The 21,026-nt window shown below is 34.0% G+C and overlaps 1 protein-coding gene across 4 annotated transcripts in view; it reads right to left on the minus strand.

Moving 5' to 3' along the window:
• FAM110B (family with sequence similarity 110 member B) overlaps window positions 1-21,026 on the minus strand; it is a 209,306-nt gene that overhangs the window by 117,612 nt on the left and 70,668 nt on the right. For 2 of the 4 annotated variants that reach the window (XM_023496002.2, XM_023496001.2), the window contains exon 2: window positions 15,670-15,756. The exons of 1 other annotated variant lie outside the window; for it this stretch is intronic. The gene's annotated coding sequence lies outside the window, so the exon portion shown is untranslated. Of the gene's footprint in view, window positions 1-15,669; window positions 15,757-20,605; window positions 20,713-20,916; window positions 20,979-21,026 lie in introns of all 4 variants that reach the window. One more of the 4 variants, XM_031946378.1, reaches the window with a different exon arrangement.

Here is a 21,026-nt window from a genome sequence, read left to right on the forward strand (position 1 = left end):
TAACAACTGATTTTCCCCTCTCCAGGAACTCCTTTCCTTGCATCCTTTTTGCATTATTGCTCATCTTTTTGAGTAACAACTTTAAAAAATATCTATTAATTTTGCTTATACTAGTTTAATCTATTGGGTTCCCAGTGTCTTGACTGGAAACTAATGCACTATTTCTAAAAAATTCGAGGAATTCTCCATTTCACTGTCTTCCTCAGCACTTTTACCCAACTGTGATATTTGTATCATTTTCTCCCCTGCTCCTAATCCTCTCTTGCTTTGGTGCTATGACTAAATTGATTCAGCCTTTGCTCCTAGAAAAGATATATCAATCTATTTCTATTCGGTCCCATTTTCTTGACCAGAGTACCAGTCTTGAGCCACTAATGCCCTATGTGTTCTGCCTCCCCCATTAGAATTTAAGTTCCTTAAAAGCAGGGGCTGTCTTTGCTTTATATACATTTGATTATCTATCTATCTATATATATATTTATCTATATCTCCCAATGTTTGGTACTAGTAACTACTTAATGAATGCTTATTCATTAAGTGGCTACCATTATCTAACACTAGTCCAAACTGCTTGGTCTAGTAATAATGTGCCCTTACAGTCTAGCTCTGGTCCAATTTCTTTTCAAATTTAGCTCAAACTATTCCTATATAGAACATACATTCCAACTAAACAGAACTATCCACAATCCCCTTAACATATTCCATACTTTCCTACCTCCATATTTTTAAGCATGAAATTCTCAACCACTATGCTGTCACTTGAAATTCTAATCATTCTGTTAAAACTTAATTCAAATGTCAACTTCTCCCAAATCCTCCTCATTTCCCCACCTGTAAGCTCTACAAGGAGAAATTTAATATTATTTGTCTTTCTTTGTCTCCTTAGAGGTTAGTACAGTGTTTCGTATACAGCAAGTATGTAATAAAGGCTCATTGATTTCCTGAAAAAGATTAATAAGAGCTATTGGAATTCACTGAGGAAGATGACATGGACAGGTCTACACTTTTAAAAATTAGTCAACTTGGAAGGTGAGTGAAAGGGGGAGCATCTTGATGTGAGAAGACTAGTTAGAAGGCCTGCTGCCGTAGTCAAGGTGAGCAGTGATTAGGACCTTAACTATAGTAAGTAAACATATTACACGTTTTGAAAGAAGAAATGACAAGATCTGGAAAATCATGAAATCTTGAGAAAGTCAAAGGTGATACTGAGGTTGAAGATTTGTGTGTATGGGGGAGATGGTGGTACTCTCAGAAAAATAAGGAAGTCTGAAGAGAAAAGGGTTTGGGGTTAAAAGATAATGAAAGCATGGTGAGACTGAGATGTCTACAAAACATATAGAAGGCAACTAGTGATCCAGAACTGTGTAGCTTGTCTAAGAGACTAGGGATGTATATGCAAGATTTGAAAGTCATAGGCACGTGGATGGTAATGGAACTCATGGTAACTGATGAGCACATTATGTGGGACAGTCTGGAGCAAAAAGACAAGAAAGTCTATGTCAGAGCTTTGCTGATAGGAGCTAAATGGATGGAGAAACAATAAAGGAGACTGAAAAAGCCTGGTGAATAATCAATCATTAAAAATGCCTTGAATGTGCTTGTCAAGGACATCATCTAAGTCATGAGACCAGGTGATTGGGAGGATGGTGTTGCCTTTGACAACTTTATGTTAGCTAGGAGGGATCATGAGAGAACAATGCCATGAAACCCTAAGAAGGAGAGAGAATCCAGGAGAAAAAAAATCTTGCAGAAAGGATAAAAAGATCAGAGTATATAGAAGTGATGGCTTTGGCAAGGAGAAGGGAGAAATACAGGAAGATCTTAAGCATAAAGAGTGGCTCCCTTGTGACAAATTTTGGGAGGAAATGGCCTAGGCTCACAGTATGAGCAAATATGGATGGGTTTCAATTTATGGCATTGAAGCAAAATTCCTGAATCATTTAGAGTATAGATTCATTTAAGTATTGAAGTATGACAAACAACCATATGTAATATGCTATATTAAGTGCTAGAAAGTAATAAAATTAGATTAATGGAAATGAAAATTTAAAAGAAAAATATCTCTGGTCTGGTAAAGATCGTGGCATCCCCCAATCTTCACAAGTGATTGGCTTGTGATTTACCCAAAGAAAGTGGCTCCCCACTGTAAAGGGCTGAAACTCTTGAGTTGATGCACTGAGGTTGGACAACTGAGCACTTAAGGCTAATTACCGATTGGACAATACTCTATAATCATATGCTTGGAAAATGGCCCTTCCCACTATGCTGTGCTGGCTCGATAATTGCTACATACAGAGAATTGTAGGAGGGACTAGAAGGTGGAGTAACACTGGCCAGAGGCACTTTTGGGAGGGAGACAAGGGGAGAGGTCCTAGAGATCCTGCATCCATCCAATTCACTTCTACCTTTAAAGACCAAGAATAAAGACCAAGGACTTTTGCTTATCCTGACTCTGGCTAATTCTAAGGTATCCAGGGTGCTAATGCAGTCATCGCACCCCACCTTTTTTTCCCCCTGTAGAAGTGCCTCTTGTTATATAGTAGACATTAATTTCCTCTAAGTTTTCGAAAGAAGTGGTTAAGGAGGGATATGAGGTGGAAATTAAGTGACTATTCTGGAATATTAACCTCAAGCTATACCTTTTCTTTGTTTAAGAGTCCTACAAATATGACCTGAAATTACCTAGGAGCAGTAAAATTTGCAGACAATGGAGTTAAGATGTCAATTTGGACATCTTATTTCTAACCTAGAAATGCCTAATTTAAAAAAATATTTCTTGGCAGAGTATGGAACATTTTTTCACTTTGACGACACTTAACAGGTGCTCAATACTTGTTGGATTGAACTGAAATAATGTTCCTTTAAATAATAAACAAACATCTGGGGGCCTATTATGAGCCAGATACAAACACAAGACCTACTTTGAGTTCTGACATAATAAAAGAAGTGGGAGAGCACTGTCAAATTATTTTTAAAAGATAACAAATTAGCAAGATAGATAATTTAATGACAATCTAAAATAGCATTTGCCTAGATATTTTAGGATAGATAAAAGGCATATTTCCTTTTATTTTATGACAATTAAAATGCTTTTTAAATAAAGTGATCATAAAATCAAATGATAACATGTAACAAAGCATGTGTCATGTTTCCTAACAATTATGTACTTTAGAATGGCAGAGTTTTTTTTTTTTTCCTTTTTTTTTGGATGAGGGAGGAAAAAAGAGGGACTAAACCTGAAATTTTATTGGCACTAGAAACATCTCATGAGGAAACTTCTCCCAATACAACTAATCTGCAATTTATAGAGCCAGAGAAATGTCCAAGGCATTGAGGAGTTATGTGACTTGCTCACAAAATAATTCATCAAAGTGAATTCCACAAAAAAAATCACAATGTTCTAGTCCTGTGAAACTTACCAAGTTCATGAACTAAATGTAACATGCAAATAATTTATAATTTCTAACTCACTTAAAGGGTAGTCATATTCTATATTTAAATAAAAAAATTCATTCACTCATCCCACAGGGGCTCAAATAGGACAACAATAATAATGCATGTAGCTGAACTATTATATATATAAAGAAATATAAAAAGAAAATAGTTTACTCCAAAATCAGGTGCTATGATAACAGGATATAGCTCCAAGAATAATTTTCCTCTAGGTAGAGCCTTTGAGATTCAGAATCTCACTCAAGGAAATGACTTCAGAGGTCAACCAATCAAACTGGTATCTAAGCAGGGACCTCTCTCTCTATAGCTTTTCTGAGAAGCAATCTGCCAGCTGCCTCCTGAAGACCTCTAGTGATGGGACTGCCATTATATCCTGCCGAGGTTGGCCACTCCACTTAGCACAGTTTGAAACGAGTTTCAAATGAATGCATCTTCCATATACTGTTGCTAGTTCTGGTCTCTGAGATTTAGCAGATAAAGCTAATCCTGCTTCCACATTCCAATCTACTGTTGTGGTTTGTCCTTCATTTCCAAAGAGGACAACCCTCTAAATACTTAAGGATAGTTATCATTTCCTTTAATCTTCATTTACCTAGGGAGAAAAAAATCCTCTAGTTCCTTCAAACTATTCTGGTTTGACATGCCTTGCCAAGATCCCCTCACTAGTCATTCAACCTCCATTATCAGAAAGGAACAATCATTTGTATGTTTCCTATGTGCCATACACTGTGCTAAGCACTTTTTGTTTTTTAAACAGAGTCTAAGTGATTTACCCAGAATCACACAACTAATTTGAACTGAGCTATTCAGATTCCTAATTGTAAAATGAGGAGAAAGATGGATGAAATGCATTCTGGCTCTAAATCCATAATCCTATAAGTTTTAATCCTCCATAAACATCTTTGCATTTGTCCCTACCCTTAAAATGTTATGCAAAAGACATCAGAACATCTCATTTCCCTTATTCTGGATGACAGACTTCTTTGGATGCAGCCTAAGACATCTTTGGCTGCCAAAACACACAGCTGATATACTGAATTTGCATTCCCCCAAAACTCCCAGGACTTTTTCAAAAGAACTACTATTGATCCAAACCTTCCCGATACATATAAATTATTGAGGTAATCACCAATTTGAATTTAAAAGAATTCCTGGTGGAGCAATAGAGGAGGATCTAAAACATGAGAAAACAAAGCAAAGCAAACCAGGAATTCAAATCCAACAAGATGAGTCTGGTAGGGTTGTGCCAGGAATGGAGCTGGGATTTCAAGCCAGGAAGGAATATAGGTCATCTGGAGATCATCTGTCAGAGCTGCCATAGAATTCTTTCACTTTATCTTAACTTAAAACGTTGCTATTTCTTGTAGGGCTTTGCCTCTTTTTGTTGTTGTTGTTGAGGCAACTGGGGTAAGTGACTTGCTCAGGATTATATAAGTAGCAAGTGTCTAAAGCTGGATTTGAAGTCTGGTTCTCCTGACTGCATGGCTCATACTCTATCCACTGTGTCACCAACTGCCCCTAGAGCTCTGCATTCTGTTGTGGGGAAAATTCCTTGACCACTCTGTGGGTGAAACCCACATATAATAATATGAATATGATATATAATAATAATATGAAATAAAGTATTATTATAAGTTATTATTGCATATTATGCAATTAACTCCTTTTGGAATAATGAGTGAAAATGATTTATTTTGGCCAGACAATTCACCTTAGGAATCATTTAAATCTAATATCCTTGTTTTACAGATAAAGAAAATGGAAGCTGAGATGTTAAGTGACTTGCCTGTTTTATAAGTCAGAGAATGAAATACTGTTGGCTCTCCAGTGTTCTCTCCAATATGTAACATTGAAGGTAAAACTCTTATTTCCTTCTTAAAATATAGGAGTAAAAATATCTGAGTAATTATTGTATATGACTGTAATTATTGTATTGACTGTGACTTCCAATTTAATTAAAAACTAAGTGTTGCTTTCTGATGATCAAGGGTAGCCCATCTAACTCACCAAACCCATGAAATCGGTCACTTAAGTGGTACAATGAGGACTATGCTGGACTTGGGAGTCAGGAACTCAAATCCTGCCTTAGTTTTCACTCTCTTATGTGTAAAATGGGAGTAATAATAGCACTTACCTTATACAGTTGTTCTGAAAATTAAGTGAGATGACATATGTAAAGTCCTCTGCATTCTTTAAATATGCAAAACATAAATGCTAGTTATGTCAGCTATGAATGAATTCAAACTTACTTTAAGGCAATATCAATTAATGTCCCCCTTTCCTATCAACCAAATCAACTCCAAATCCTTGCAGAAATCGTTATTTTGGAAAATTCCTACACATCATATTTCAAGCATCTTTCTTCAGTGAAAATCATTTTCCTGCTTATTTTTGCCTTTCCAAATTCTAAGTGATTTTTCAGAAATCAATTGCTAATAATTTATCCACTGAAGGACAAGAATTTCCAGGCCTAACAGCATGGATGAGAAGGCTAAATTTTAGGATGGAGATAGAGAAAAAGAAGAGTCAGGAAGAGGAATAGAACAGAGGTCTACCAAAGAAGCAAATATTTTATGTGGACCTTCAGTAAGAAGAACAACCCAAGATGGCATATGTTTGTTGCTGAAGCAAAAGGAATGGGGAGAAATCAGTAATTTGGTAATGTTGTCCCTCTGCTAATTATTTCCTATTTATCCTGTATTTAGCTTGCTATATATATATATATTTGCATAGTGTCTCTCTTAGTAAATTGTGAGCTCCTTGAGGGCAGGGACTGTATTTTACCTCTTTTTGTATCCTCAGCACTTAACACAGTGCCTGGCACATAGTAGGTAAAAGGTTCTCTGAAATTTATTGTAGTTGTTTGATCCCCACTTACAAAGGGAGAATAATAGTATCTATGCCCCATGGTTGTTGTAAGCACTACATAACTATAATTATCATTATTATTATTATTGTGGGGTAGAAGGAAATTTATTTCAAATTGACTTTGGAGAACAGAAGTGTTACTTTAGCTTGGTTAGAGGCAGACAAATCACAAAAGTAGAAAGGCTAGAGTCCCAGATATCTTTCATACCAATAATAACAATAACAACAGATATTTATATAGTGCTTACTACTTTACAATTAGTCTTTCAATTGAATTTCACAAAGTTGGGAAATAGATACTATCATTACCCCCATTGTACATATGAAGAAACTGAGGCAGGTTAGAAGTTAAATGACTTATCTAGCGTCCCACAACCAGTAAAGAATCTGAGGCTGGATTTCAACTCAGGCCTTGTGACTCCAGGCTCACCCTTCCATCCATTGCACCACCTAGATGAAGAAACTAAGAAGGTGAGATTTATTTTCTCTGCCTTCACCCTCCAAGAAGTTCTTACTTCTCCATGGGACTTAAACTGGTCCAAAGGGCAAAACCCACAAAAAATAAAAACAAAATTGCATAAAAGTGAACAGCTCTCTAAGTATAACAATGTCCATTATGGGTGCTCCCTGCTCACTCTTACTTGGCTGATTCAGATGGCCTTATACATCCATCAATTACTGTCTAGTCTCTCTGGATGCTTAATTGATCTTTTCCTCTTTGGTGGAAAATTAAGTGTAGTGAACCCTAGGGCCAGCAGAGGGCAATGACTGCTCTCCTCTGATAAAGTTTCTCTAAAGTTCCCAGGACATAGCAGGGAGCTGGGTTTGTTTTCATGGAAGTGAACTCACCCTTCAGACATTGTATAAATGTGGCTTTAAATCAAACTGTAATTAGATTTTGCTGCATTTAACAAAACCCCTCTGTTACTCTTCTTCCCAAGTCCAAGATAGGAAATAAAGGTATTGTATTTCTACCACTTCATCCCAATTTTATGCTTCTTCATTTTTAAGCATTCTGGTCTACCTTATACCTGTAATTTTTATAGGGGTAAACCCAAGGCTTGAAAGACAGTTACTATATTCACTTAGCAGTGGTTCCTAGATTATCTAAAAATTCCCTGCAGCTAAGTAGTGAAATGTCAAAGAAAATATAGGGGAGATTTTTTTTTCATCATATTAATAATGTATAACAAGATACAATGGGGAAATAAACAACAAATTATTATTTACTATAATAATAATAATACAACAAATTATTATTTACTATAACAATAATAATCTCACACACCTATTAGATATTTTAAAATCCATAATGTATTTTGCTCACAGCTCTAGAATAACAAATTTGCCTGTCAAAAGGGCAAAAAATCAGAAATCTGCTACAAACCTCAGGCAAACTATATTTTCAAGTAATTTCCCCCCTTGTTTTCATTCTCTATCCATGGATATTCAATATTACATAAGTCTTATTATGCCATTCACTTTGGAATTTCTGTCCTAAGTGAAAATACAATACAATACAATAAAATACTTTAAGTTTCAAGCATCTTCATTAATTATCTGTGATAATTTTAACTATAATTTTAATTTCTAGAAAGCTTTAATTAAAACCAGGAAAGGCATTTTTCAGAATTTGCTGATAACCGTCATGCCTTTGTTTTCTATACTGTTCTAAGCAAACTAAAACTCATGGGTAATCCATGGAAATTTATAAAAATATATGTATGTAGGTATATATAAGTATATGTAAGAATATATATATACAAATATAAATATGTGAAAAAATACATGAAAACTACTATTAATCTACAATAGACTATCTTCTAAAAACTATAAGTGAATAGTTTTAATATATTTGGAATAAGAACTAAGCCTGTAATTTCATGGGTAGGTAACTCCCAAGTAAGGAAATTCTCTTCCACGACAGGTCAGCTAAAGAGGATAGAACTCTGATTCTATAGTTTGGAAAATATGAGTTCAGATGTAGCCTCAGACTATGTGATCCTAGGCAAGACACTTAACTTCCATTTAGTCCAATTTCTTCAACTGTAAAATGTGGCTAATAATAGCATCTACTTGCCAGAATTGTTGTGAGGTTAAAATGAGATTATATTTTCAAGGTGCTGGACATATTGTAGATAAATGCTTACTTGCTTTCTTTTCTCTTTCCCTGTAACTTAGAGGCTTAAGTTGTGAATTGCCTGTGTTTGAGAGGTTCAAAGTAAAGACTGTTCCAGACTAAATTATAACTCAAACTATAAGATTCATAAAAGAATCACTAGCATACAGTTACTTTTGAGCAAGACAAAGCTATATAAATGGTCTATTGCATATTGTTGAATGGGAAATTCCTCTCCTATGAAGTTTCTGTCCTCAAACTGAGAATGTTATAGTGTTTATCCTTATTTGCAGTAATAGATATTAATGTTTTTAAGTCTAGAAACATGAGCATGCCTTATGTGTTGTTCTATAATAGCCACATGTAATGATCTACTTTCAGAGTCCTTCATTTGATTTGCACCTCAATTAGCCAAAAAGTATCTTTTAAAAAAATCACTTTGTATCACTTAAGAACACAATTGATTCCTTTCAATTCAAAAGACAGCAGAAAATATCATAGTCTTTTTTAAAAAATGCTAATAAAGAGTGAAATGCCAGGATGTATATCCTTCATATATTATATAGTTGCACTGGGAGCGCTAATCCCTAAATATGAAATAAAAAGTAATCTTTCAAATAAAAATAAGGAATAATTTCTTAAAAAAGAAATAAAGAAAATAAAACTACAACAAAAATAACAAATGTGAAAGAAAGCATTTGAAATGAGGAAGATTAAAACTATTTGATTTCTTCAAAACCCAAAGGTTATGCAGATAACTCCCAGAACCAACTCTCCAGTCCTATGACTGCCCTGAGCTATTGTGATGCATTACCATTTACTTTTTGGATGCCAATAAACAGATATACCAATGCCATTTCAAACTCAAATAAATATAAAACTGAATCAATTTTCTTTCTCCCTCAAAACTCTTTTCTGAACTTCTCTATTACTCTTGGATATGCTGCCATCTGGCCAGTTATTCAAAACCACAACAACTTAGTATCATCCTCAACTATTTGCTCTTACCCTACATATTGAATCCATTACCCAATTTTATTTCTATCTTCACAACATCTCTATTATATGTCCCTCCTCTTCCCATTCACACAGCTACCAAATTAATTCAGAACTATTGCTAAAGCCTTCTCATCGGTCTCCCTGCCTTATATTCTTTCCCCAAGATAATCCTCCTTTTCAGTTGCCAAGGTGATTTTTTCTAAAGTGCTGGTCAGATCATGTCACCCCATCTGCTCTGTGAGCTCCAGTAGCTCCCAATTATTTCCAGGATCAAATTTAAAATCCTCTATTTGTTTTTTTTAAAGTCCTTCCAACCAGGCCCCTTCCTACCTTCTTATACATGACCACCTCCTACTACAATTCAGTAATACTAACCCTGTTGTTGTTTCTGGAACAAGATATTCTATCACCACCACCATGACTTTTCACTGGATATCCCCTCATGAATAGAAGGCTCTCTCTTCTCATTTCCAATTTCTGGCTTCTTTAAATACTCAGCTCAAATCCTACTTTTTTAAAAGACATTTTTCTAATTGCCTCCACTCCTCAGAGTTCACCTCTCATTTATACTGCTTATATTTTGTATGCATAGTTGTTTGCACATTGTCTCCCACATGTGAATGTGAGCTTCTCGAGAATAGGAATCCTGTTTTTTTGACTTTCTTTGCATCCTTAGTGCTTGGCATAGTGCCTGGCACATAACTGTGCTTAATAAATGCTTACTGACTCACAGAGAGAAAATGAAAATAAAATAGAACAGTTTAAAAAAAAAAACATTTTTCAGAGCAATTAGATGGGGTAGTGGAGAGAACACTGGTGCTGATGTCAGGAGGACCCGAGTTCAAATCCAGACTGATACTTAATACTTATTAGCTGCACAAGTCACTTAACCCTAATTGCCTTTCTTTAAAAAAAAAAAGACAAAAAAACTTATCTCTAGTCAAGTTGGCTCCCTGATCTATTTGCTAGATCATCCAGTTCTCAGACATTTATTTACTCTAGCGAAATGTTAAAGTTCATATTGTTTTAATAATGTTCAAAAGATCCAATATGAAACACTATTTAACTTAAAATTTAATTTAAAAAGTTAAGTGATTTTTTTCTACCCCCAAAATGCACAAAATGTTAGCCAGGAATCCAATAGAAAATTCCTCATTCTTTTCCCCTCGTAAAGTCAGAGTCCCCTTGCAGTCAGAGACACCAAGGACAAGGATACCATAGCAAGTCTATGATAGGAGGCATCAAGTATGCAAGGCAATTCCTCAGGAAAACCACCAAGGTATCCAGAATGCCCAAGAGTAGGGACACTTGGAGGTTCTCTGATGCAAAATCTAATAATCTTCCTTATACACAATTTAGTAATTTTCCTAATGATAAAGATGTGTTTATTTATACAACCTATAGTTGTATGCATGTATCTAGTCAATTCTCAAATCAAGCTTTAGGTAATCCTGGTAAATTTTTATGTGTATTTATCTACTGTTTGCTAAAATAAGAGAAATAACATGCATATAATATACTTCAAGATTTATAAAGATTTTGCACATATGCTCATTTGATTCTCAAAAATTGTATGAGATACATGCTATTATTATTGTCTCCATTTTACAGATTAGAACTCTGAGACTGAGATATGTTAAGAGACCTTCCCAGGATTTATATGAGGCAAATTTTTCATTCATGTTTTTCTGACTCCAAATATTAAGTTCTATTCATGACCCTACCTCAATTAAATATTGTCTTGGCTTCTACTTAGATTTCTTATGATGACATAGAGGTGACTGTAGATTCCTAAGAATAAGGTTCAATGGGTTCCAAAATGCTAAAAAATCTTCAAGTCTGGCACAAAGCCATGCTTGAATACACAATCTGTTAGTCAAAAACCAGTTTTGGTGAAGGTTGGATAGTCATTACCAGTAGGTTAATCACTAGGTGATTAGTTAATTAATGGTGGCAAATCTTGGAATAAAGGAAAATACAACCTGGTCCTCAGTCTTTTGTAACTCACTTTCACTTCTACAACAACTGAATGGCAGAAAAAGGCAGGAGAGAACATAAACCATCACACCATTTTTACTCAAAAATATTAACTTAGATCTTGGGTACTTTAAAGGTGAGAGCCTTGACTAATGCCCAAGATTGCGCATACTAATGGAAATCATGTAAAATTTACATCTTCAAACTAAATGAAATTGGAAGATCCAAAAATGGAAAAATGTGCTTCATTGTACTTAAGGGAGGCTTGGCTAGTTTGAACAAGCATTCAAAGGCGAAAAGAAGGACTATTAAGAGGGATATTTGGTGATCTCACAATGAAGTATTTTTGATGAGTTTTTCTAAAAATACTATGAAAATAATTGCAACTTAAATGCCATTTGTTGCAGAGGATAAAAGAGTAGGTAATTTTATGAAAAAATGAGTAAGACCATCAAAATTAAAGCAATATTATTTTATTATTTGATGGCCTCAATGGAAAGGTAGACATGGGAAGGATAGCAAAAAAAAAAAGGCACAAAATATGGCCCATGATCAAGATTTGAGAGAAGACAAAGATTTATAATAAATACAGAAGTCTTATTCCATATAATATGGGCAAATTCTCAAAACATACCAAATTGAAAATGATGACAAAGTATTTTGAGGCATTATACCTTAAAAGACATAAGACAAACAATGGGGGAAAGAATTCTGGAAAGAGGCAGAATAAGTTGATAAATTTTAAACTCTCCAGATTTCCCCCACAAATAGAACAAATTTGCACCTCAGGGAGAACAGAAACTGGTGAAAAATCAAGAAGATTTGGGGCAGACCAGGGGTCTTCCAAGTACAAACTAATAAGATCTGAAGAAAGACCACAGGCCAGGATTAACCCATATAAAGTGCAAATACCTCCAGGCTAGCTCCTCAGAAATATCAAGTGGGAACCCTTTGGATTAACTGGGTATGACTAAAACCTCAGCAAGAACCACAAACTTTCATCTCCTGTACACTTGTGGAGTCCATGTCTTCAGTCCCAGAAGACAGAGTAAAACTTGGCTGACTGGGAACCCAGGCCCAGCTGTGCTGCAAGGATGGGGTCCTGGGTCAGAAGGAACCATCACCCTTTGAGTGCAGAAGCAACAGGGCAGGGACGCTGGTTATATGCACTTATAAGAGGGTGGAGCTCCTGGTTTGGGAACCAGGGGAGGGGAGAACTGAAGGGAAGCTTGAGGCACCATCCCTCCCCACCCCACTATTGGAAATGCTTAAACTAATACCTCTTATTTTTAAAAAAAATGAACTAACAACGAAGAACCCCATCATAAAAACCCACTACAGGAACAGGGAAGACCAGGATTCATCTTCACAGAAATACACTAAAGTAAAAAAAAGTTTCTTTTGCCTCATGGTACTCTTACCATGAAATGGCTCCCTGCACAGAAAATTTGTGGAACTCAAAAAAGAATTTAAAAATCAAATGGAAGACATGTAAGAAAATGTAAAAATACAAGAAAAACAAGATTATTAAAAAAAAATTAACCAACTAGTAAAGGAGATAGAGTCTCAAAGATTAAAATAATTCTTTGAAAATTAGAATTAGGCAGTGAAATTATGAGAAACCAAGAAATAACAAAACAGACTGTAAAGAATGAGAAAATAGAACAGAATGTGAAATATCTTATAAGAAAAACAGGTCAAGAAGAGAAAATATAAGAATAATTGGACTGCCAGAAAGTTGTGACCAAAAAAAAGAATCTTGACACAATAATGCAGAAAATAATCCAAGAAAATTATACTGGAATGATAGAAGATGAGGTGAAAGTAGAAATAGAAAGAAATTCACAAATCAACCCCTCAATGAGATTCTTTATGGAAAACACACAGGAATATTATTGTAAAATTTTGAAACCCCCCCAAAGAACAAATTTTGCAACAAGAAAAAAACAATTCAGATATGCTGGAGCTACAATTAGAGTTATACAGGACTTAGCAATATCTACCAACAATCAAAAGAAATAGACCTATGGCCAAAAATATCATATCCAGCAAAATTATCCATAATATTGAATGAGAAAAATGGACATTCAATGAACTTGCAGATTTTCAGGAAGTTCAGATTTTCAACCAAACCAGAACATAATAGAAAATTTAACATACAAGAGCCAATATCAAAGATCAATTTCAAAGAATTTGAACATATGTTCAAACATGGAACATGGATAAATGAAGTTAATGTTTTTTTTTTTTTAAACATGGGAAATGTACAGTATATGTTTAAGAGTCATCTCAATAATAGGTAGCCCAAAATTTTTGAAAGATTGCCAGAGTTAAGGTACAATAGTACTACTCACATAGGAAATGGGTTTAATAAACAACATTAAATATATACCATGAAGATAGCATCTTCCAAAATCTATTAAGTAATAAAGTGGGGGGGTGAGGGGGAGAGACGAATAGGTAGATGGGGAAGCAAAAATTGTGGGGAAAAGATAAGGGAGGGATCCATGGGTGGAGGAGATTAAATAATAGCAAGGCCAGTTAGGAGCAGAATTAAAAGTCAGCACGAATTTAAGTCAGCAGGGATAGGAATGGGATGGGTAGGGGTAGGTGTGTGTGTGTGTGTGTGTGTGTACATAATACATCTTTTTCTTAACTATAGCTTGCTTGGAGGTGGGGGCGATGAAAGGGGGAAAAAGAATAAAGTAAATAACGTGTACAGCAGAGAACAAAAGAACAATTTACAAAGAAATAAAGAAAAAATGGTCATTTATGAATAGATTTTCTTCTAATATATATATTTTCTTGATCTGGTAATTTGTCATTATATATTTTGAATCCTCTCTGATGTTCTGCTGGGTACAAGATGATCTCTTTTGTTTTGTTTTGTATTCCTTTATTATTTTCTTTTTCTTATAGCTTTTTTTTTTTAAATAAAATAAGATTTTAAAAAAGACAAAAAATTGGTTACCCAAAGCTCAGCACAACACTTCTCACATAATAGAAATTTAATGTTTACTGAATTTAATTAAAATAGAAATCATGTCTGAATCAACTGGGTGTATAGTCATACCACTAACTTTTTAGAATTAGAGCAAAGTTTGAAATCAATATCAAATTAAAAAAATAAATAAAAATAAGAAGATATAATATGCAATTTGCTTTTATTTTAAATGTTTTATGGATATCTTTTGTGTGAACATCATAGTTTTTTCAATCTCCAACCCCATTGAGTATTTCCTTTTGGCAAAGAAAAAGAATTAAGCAGAACTATTTAATATGATAACACACCTGACAATCTCTAGGATAGTACTACTAGTAGTAGTAGTTTTGCTACCATGATGAGAGAAGCAAATTTCATAATCTACCTCTAAATAACTTGCAGAATCTTTTAGTGATTATTTAATTTACATTATTATAACCCATTTTAAGGTAACTAGCAAGTGGAGTATAATATCAAGAAATTTCATCTTTATGAGTTCAAATCTGGCCTTGGACACATACTGGCTGTGTGACCCTGGGCAAGTCACTTAACCCTGTTGTCTCAATTTTCTTATCTGTCAAAAAAGCTACTGAAGAAAATGCAAACCATTCCCACATTTTTGTAAAGAAAATCCTGAAAATAGGGACAGAAAGAATTGGATATGACTGGAACAACTGAATAACAAAAGTACATTTTAAATGTTGTTCTCTTGAAGCACAATCACATTCCATAACAATATTTTTTTTTTTTTTAAAATACACTTAGTTTCTGGTCCTTTGCTATCATTAAGAGGTGCCAATTCTGAGAATTTTTTGGTATGCGTTTATTGTTTTACTTTTTGTTCTACTTTTAATAAAATCAGAATTTATACCCAGTAGTAACTTAAGACAAAGTATATGGATAATTTTGTAACTTATCTTGCACAATTCTGAACTCTTCCTTGGATTCAATTATCTCTATGTTGACAATTCTCAAATCAACTTATCTAGTCCCAACTTCCCCCATTATTAAATTTTTTAAAAAAAGCTAAAAACATAAAATAGAATTGTAAGACTGCCAAAAGTGATAATTTTCATGAAGAATGTATAACAGATATTCCAAATGGAAAAGGGGTTTTTCTATTGATGGTGAAATCCTTCAAAAGCTTTCTTGTCAACAAGCCACAGAGTATTGAAGGACTTCAAAATGAGACCCATAATAACCAAAAAGAGATTTACCCTATCCCACACCCTAACCCACAAAGCAAAGTAGGGAGAAATAACAATCATACCCATTATGAAATAGTATGAATGAGAACTTCAGGCATCTTATTCACTTGTTTCTTTTGGCTCTTGTGAGCACTGGTTTCTTCCAATACCTATGAGAGCAAGAAGTAGTAAAATATTGGTTGAAAAACAATTACTGAGTCTAACAGAATAACTCTGAGTGTGTGTGCTTGCGTGTGTTTATGTTTACCTGTATATTTAATAATAAAGATCAAAATGAAAAAAGGAAGAAATTATAATGGTTAGCGATTAATAATAGTAACTGAAATGTATATAGTTTTAAAGTTCATAAAGCACTGTGTGAACGTGTATATATACATATATATATATATATATATATATATATTTACATACACACATATACATATGTATATGTATACACACACACACATATATATATGTATATACATATACATATATATATATAAATCTCATTTAATTCTCATTACAACCTCAGGAGGTATGGTATTCAATTTTTTTTTTCGTTTCACAGTATTTTGTTTTTTTCCAGTTATAATAAAGACAATTTTTAGCATTCATTTTCACAAAATTTTGAGTTCCAAAAGTTTCTCCCTCTCTTCTGAAATCAGTAAGCATTTTGATATAGGATGCATGTTGTGTGCAATCATGTTTTACAGGTATTATTATTCCTATTTTAAAGATGAGAAAACCAATTCTAATAATCCCACAACTTAACTAGTACAGGGTGACAGTACTGGAAGTCGGGATTTATCTGATTTCTACTCCAGAGCTCTTCCCGATACAAGATTAACAATATATGAGGAAATGTAGTCAAAACTTAAAATGAAAATGTGGCAGATGGTTTTTTAAATCCTTTCAAACGCAGACTAAGTATTATCGATAATCACTTTTCTCTCCTGGTCGAAAATTATTTTCACTACATTTTGCTTCCTCATTTCCAAACTTCAACTGAAATACTCATGTAAGCTTCTTACATGATCTGTTTATATTTTCAAATAACCTAAACCAATTTAATTTTTTAAAAAATAGAAAAAAAATTAAAGTGAATATCAAATGTTGAATGAAAGCTTCTAATACAAACCACCCATATAAAAGGAGCAATGAAAGAGGAGGTGATCTCTTCCTTTATTGTGCAGATGTTTACAATTGAAAAAATCTGGATCTCAAGCATCTTCTGCAATGCCACTGTTAGTTTGGAATTTCTACAAAGAAAAATGGACTTCAGGCTGTTACAGCACCATTGCATCATGTTTTGGTTAGTGGTAGATGATAAATTGAATGTTTTCCCCTTCCATGGTAAAGGAACTATACAGTTTTGTTTTTATTTCAAGTACCATTTCAAGAATGGAAAACTTTATTCAACTATGTGGCAAGATTTCTATGTTTAATATTTGGAAAGCAGCAATTTATACTTATGTGAAAACAGATGTGTCCACTTTGCAGTTTCAAAGCTTACAGATGATTTCTGTGTTTTGTTTTGTTTTGTTTTTTCAATTTCTAAAACTCTTCAAACTCTAGAAGAAATAGGAAGTAAAACCAAAACCCCCTCTGGGGATAGAGGCCACAGGAAAATAATGAACTTGTGAGTAGCATAATGATGAGAACAAAGAAAATCATGATATTTGCAAGCTGTGAAGATTATTACTGGAAGTCACAAATATCACTGGAAGCAATTAATGAAAAAATGTTTTTTTGGTTTATCTCATTTAAAGCAAATGCTACAGTCACTGTAGGAAGGAAAGAATACAAATTTTACATCATTAGTGGAATATTAAACATCTATATATTTGGTAAGTATTTTGTCTAGTATGCTTCCAGTTGGATATTTTTAATGATAAAGAAAACAAATCGATTTTTAGTTAAAATCCTATTTATACCAGTGGCAAGTAAGTCTTCATTTTTTCACTCACTGATGGCTTCAAAAATTTTTGATGAATCCTGAAATTATCCTATCTAGTACTCTAAGAATTTCTAAGATTCAGCAGATACCCCAAGGATCAAAACAATTCTGTCATAATCTCATATTCATTCTCTCCCTCCCTCCCTCCTTCTCTCCCTCTTTGTCTCTCTTCCCCGCCACCTCTGTCTTCCTTCCTCTCTCAGTTTCAGTCTCTCTCAGAGTGTCTCTGTCTCTCTCTCTCTCTCTCTCTCTCCATTTCTCTCTCTCTCTCTCCATCTCTCTCTCTCTCACTCTCTTTCTGTATCTCTGTCTCTGTCTGTCCTTCCTCTGTCTTTCTGTTTCTCCTTCTCTCGTGTGTGTGTCTCCTTCCCCTCCCTTCTCCTGTGTGTCTCTCTCTCCTTCTCTTATGTGTATTTCTCTCTCTCCTCCTGAGTGTCTTCTGTCTCTCTCTGCCCCTTTTTGTCCCTCCCTTTCCCCCTAGAAGAATTTTAAAAGACTCATTTTTCCACTTGGTACTAGCTAAGAGATAGAGTAATGGATCAGTGGAATAGATTAGGTTCACAAGGCACAATAGCCAATGACTATAGTAATCTAGAGTTTGATAAACTCAAAGACCTCAGCTATTGGGTCAAGAACTCATTATTTGACAAAAAAAAATTATTGGGAAAATTGGAAAATAGTATGGCAGAAGCTAGGGATGACCAACAACTAATACCCCATACCAAAATAAAGTTGAAATGGGTTTATGAGTTAAACATAAAAGGGTGATACCATAAGCAAATTAGGAGAACAAGTGATAGTTTACCTCAGATACATGGAGAAGGAAGGAATTTATAGCCAAAGAAGAACTAAAGAAGATTATAAAATGTAAAATGGACAATTTCAATTATAATAAATGTAAAAAGTTTTTGTACAACAAAACCAGTGCATCCAAAATTAGAAGGGAAACAGAAGACTGGGATAATATTTTTACCTCCAATGATTCTGTTAAAGGCCTCATTTCTAAAATATATAGAGAATTGATTTAAATTTCTAAGAATGCAAGCCATTCTCTAATTGATAAATGGTCAAAAGATATGAACAAACAATTTTTGGATTAAGAGATTAAAACCATTTCCAATCATATAAAAAAAAACTAAATTTATTGATTAGAAAAATACAAATTCAGATAATTCTGAGGAACCACTTCACACCTCTTATATTGGCTAAGATGACAGGAAAAGATGTTGGAGGGATTGGGAGAAAACTGGGATATCAATACATTGTTGGTGGAGTTGTGATCTGATCCAACCATTCTGGAGAGCAATCTGGAACTATGTCCAGGCTATCAAACTGTGCAGACTCTTTCTTTGATCCAGCAGTATCACTAATGGATCTGTATTCCAAATAGGTCATTAAAAAGGAAAAAGGATAAAAAAAAAAAAAATGTAGCAGGCCTTTTTGTATCGACAAAGATCTAGAAAATGAATGGTAAAGACTTACATAAACTGATGCCAAGTGAAGTGATCAGAACCAAAAGAACATTGTACACAGAAATAATGAGATTATGTGATGATCAATTTATGATGAACTTGGCTCTTTTCAACAATGAGGTGATTCAGGCCAATTCCAATAGACTTGTCATGGAAAGAAATATCTGCATCCAGAGAGAGGACTATAAAGACTGAATGTGGATCACAACATAGTATTTACATCTTTTTCTTTGTTGTTGTCGTTTGCTTGCTTGTTTTTTTCTCTCATTTTTTTCCTTTTTTGATCTGATTTTTTCTTGAGCAGCATGATAAATGTAGAAATATGTTTAGAAGAAGTGCACATATTTAACATACTGGATTGTTGTCCAAGGGAGGGGAGAAGAGGAGAAAAAAGGAGAAAAATAGGAAACACAAGGTTTTGCAAGGGAGAATATTGAAAACTAATTTTGCATTTATTTTGAAAATAAAAAGCTATTATCAAAAAAAAAAAAGGCTATTATTAAAAAAAGAAACACTAGAGGAAAAAAAGAGTTATTTTAAAATTATTTATTTGAGTACACCAAATTACTCATATCAGTTCCAAACAATTTGGGATAGCCAAAAACTGGGAGGGGGGGAGGAGAGGGAGGGGGAATTGATGCCATTTTTAAACAAAATAAATTAGCTAATGAATAGCTAAACTAATTGTTGTACATAAATATAATGGAATATTACAACATAGTAAGCCATGACGAATTCAGACAAGCTTGGAAAGACATGAATTTATGCAGAGTAAAGTAGATGGAATCTGAAATATAACAACGTAAATGGAAGGAAGGAAGGGAGGGAGAGAGAAAGAGAGGGAAGGAAGGAAAGAGGCAAGGAGGGAGAGAGGGAGAGAAGAAGAAAGGAGAAAAGAGGGAGAGAAGAGATAGAGGGGAGGGAGTGGTTAGAGGGAGGAAGGAAGAGGGGGAAGAAGGAGGAAGGAGGAGAAAGGAAGGAATTCACTGCATAAATTCATGTCTTCTCTAGGAAGGAGGAGGGGAGGGAAGAAAAGACAAAGAATTCTACTTAGTCATACTGGCCAAGTTTGGGCCATAAGAAATGAGAAAATAATTTCTCTCTTTTCTTTATAAAGTGGGACATTTTGGATTTAGAATACCATATATACTCGAGATTCAGCTAATATGTTAATTTTACGGAATATCACTGCCTTCCCCTCTTTTTTTTTTTTAATTATAGGAAATGATTCTCTGTTTACTGAAAAAGGAGAAATATACATGAAAATTAAGGTATAGAAACAAAATAAATTTAAATGTAAGATTTTTAAAGAGAAAAATCATTCAGTCCAACTTTCTCAGTAGATTAAATAGTGATTAGATAGAGTCAAAAGTAAAATACACAGACAGCTAGAATAGAGTGCTAGACTAGGAATCTGGAAGAACTGAGTTCAAATTTTAAGATAATTATTAGCTGTGTAACCTTAGACAAATAATTTGAATTCTGTTTGCCTCAATTTCCTTAACTGTTTCAAAAGGGATGATAATAGCACTTAACATCTGTACTTTGTAAACAATAAAATGATATATAAATGTTATTATTACTCACCTCATGTTTCCTAATCCAGTGTACTTTGCACTAGAAGCTGTTACCTATCCTTGCCATTGACTTTTATAGTATTATTGGTGATTCCTTTGTATTATTATATAATGAAACTATAGGTATGAGAGAAAACGGAGGAAAGAAATTTACCATGATGCTGCTATTCATTTTTGTAACTTGACTTGCATACAATAACTCACAATAGTAGATGTTTAATGTTCTTACACATACTGAATACTTAAAAATAATGACCATGACCTCCATTATCCCACCACCAATCTCCCCCCAAACTGTTATTCATACTTAAACTACTTAACTGGTTTTTCTGTTTCTTCCTTTCTTTGCAATGATCATAGGTTCATAGATCATAGATCCAAATCTGAAAAGTATTCGACAGATTATCTTGTCATTAATTTTCCTATATAAT

This window comes from Sarcophilus harrisii, chromosome 1 (assembly GCF_902635505.1).
Source record: "Sarcophilus harrisii chromosome 1, mSarHar1.11, whole genome shotgun sequence".
Classification (NCBI taxonomy): domain Eukaryota; kingdom Metazoa; phylum Chordata; class Mammalia; order Dasyuromorphia; family Dasyuridae; genus Sarcophilus; species Sarcophilus harrisii.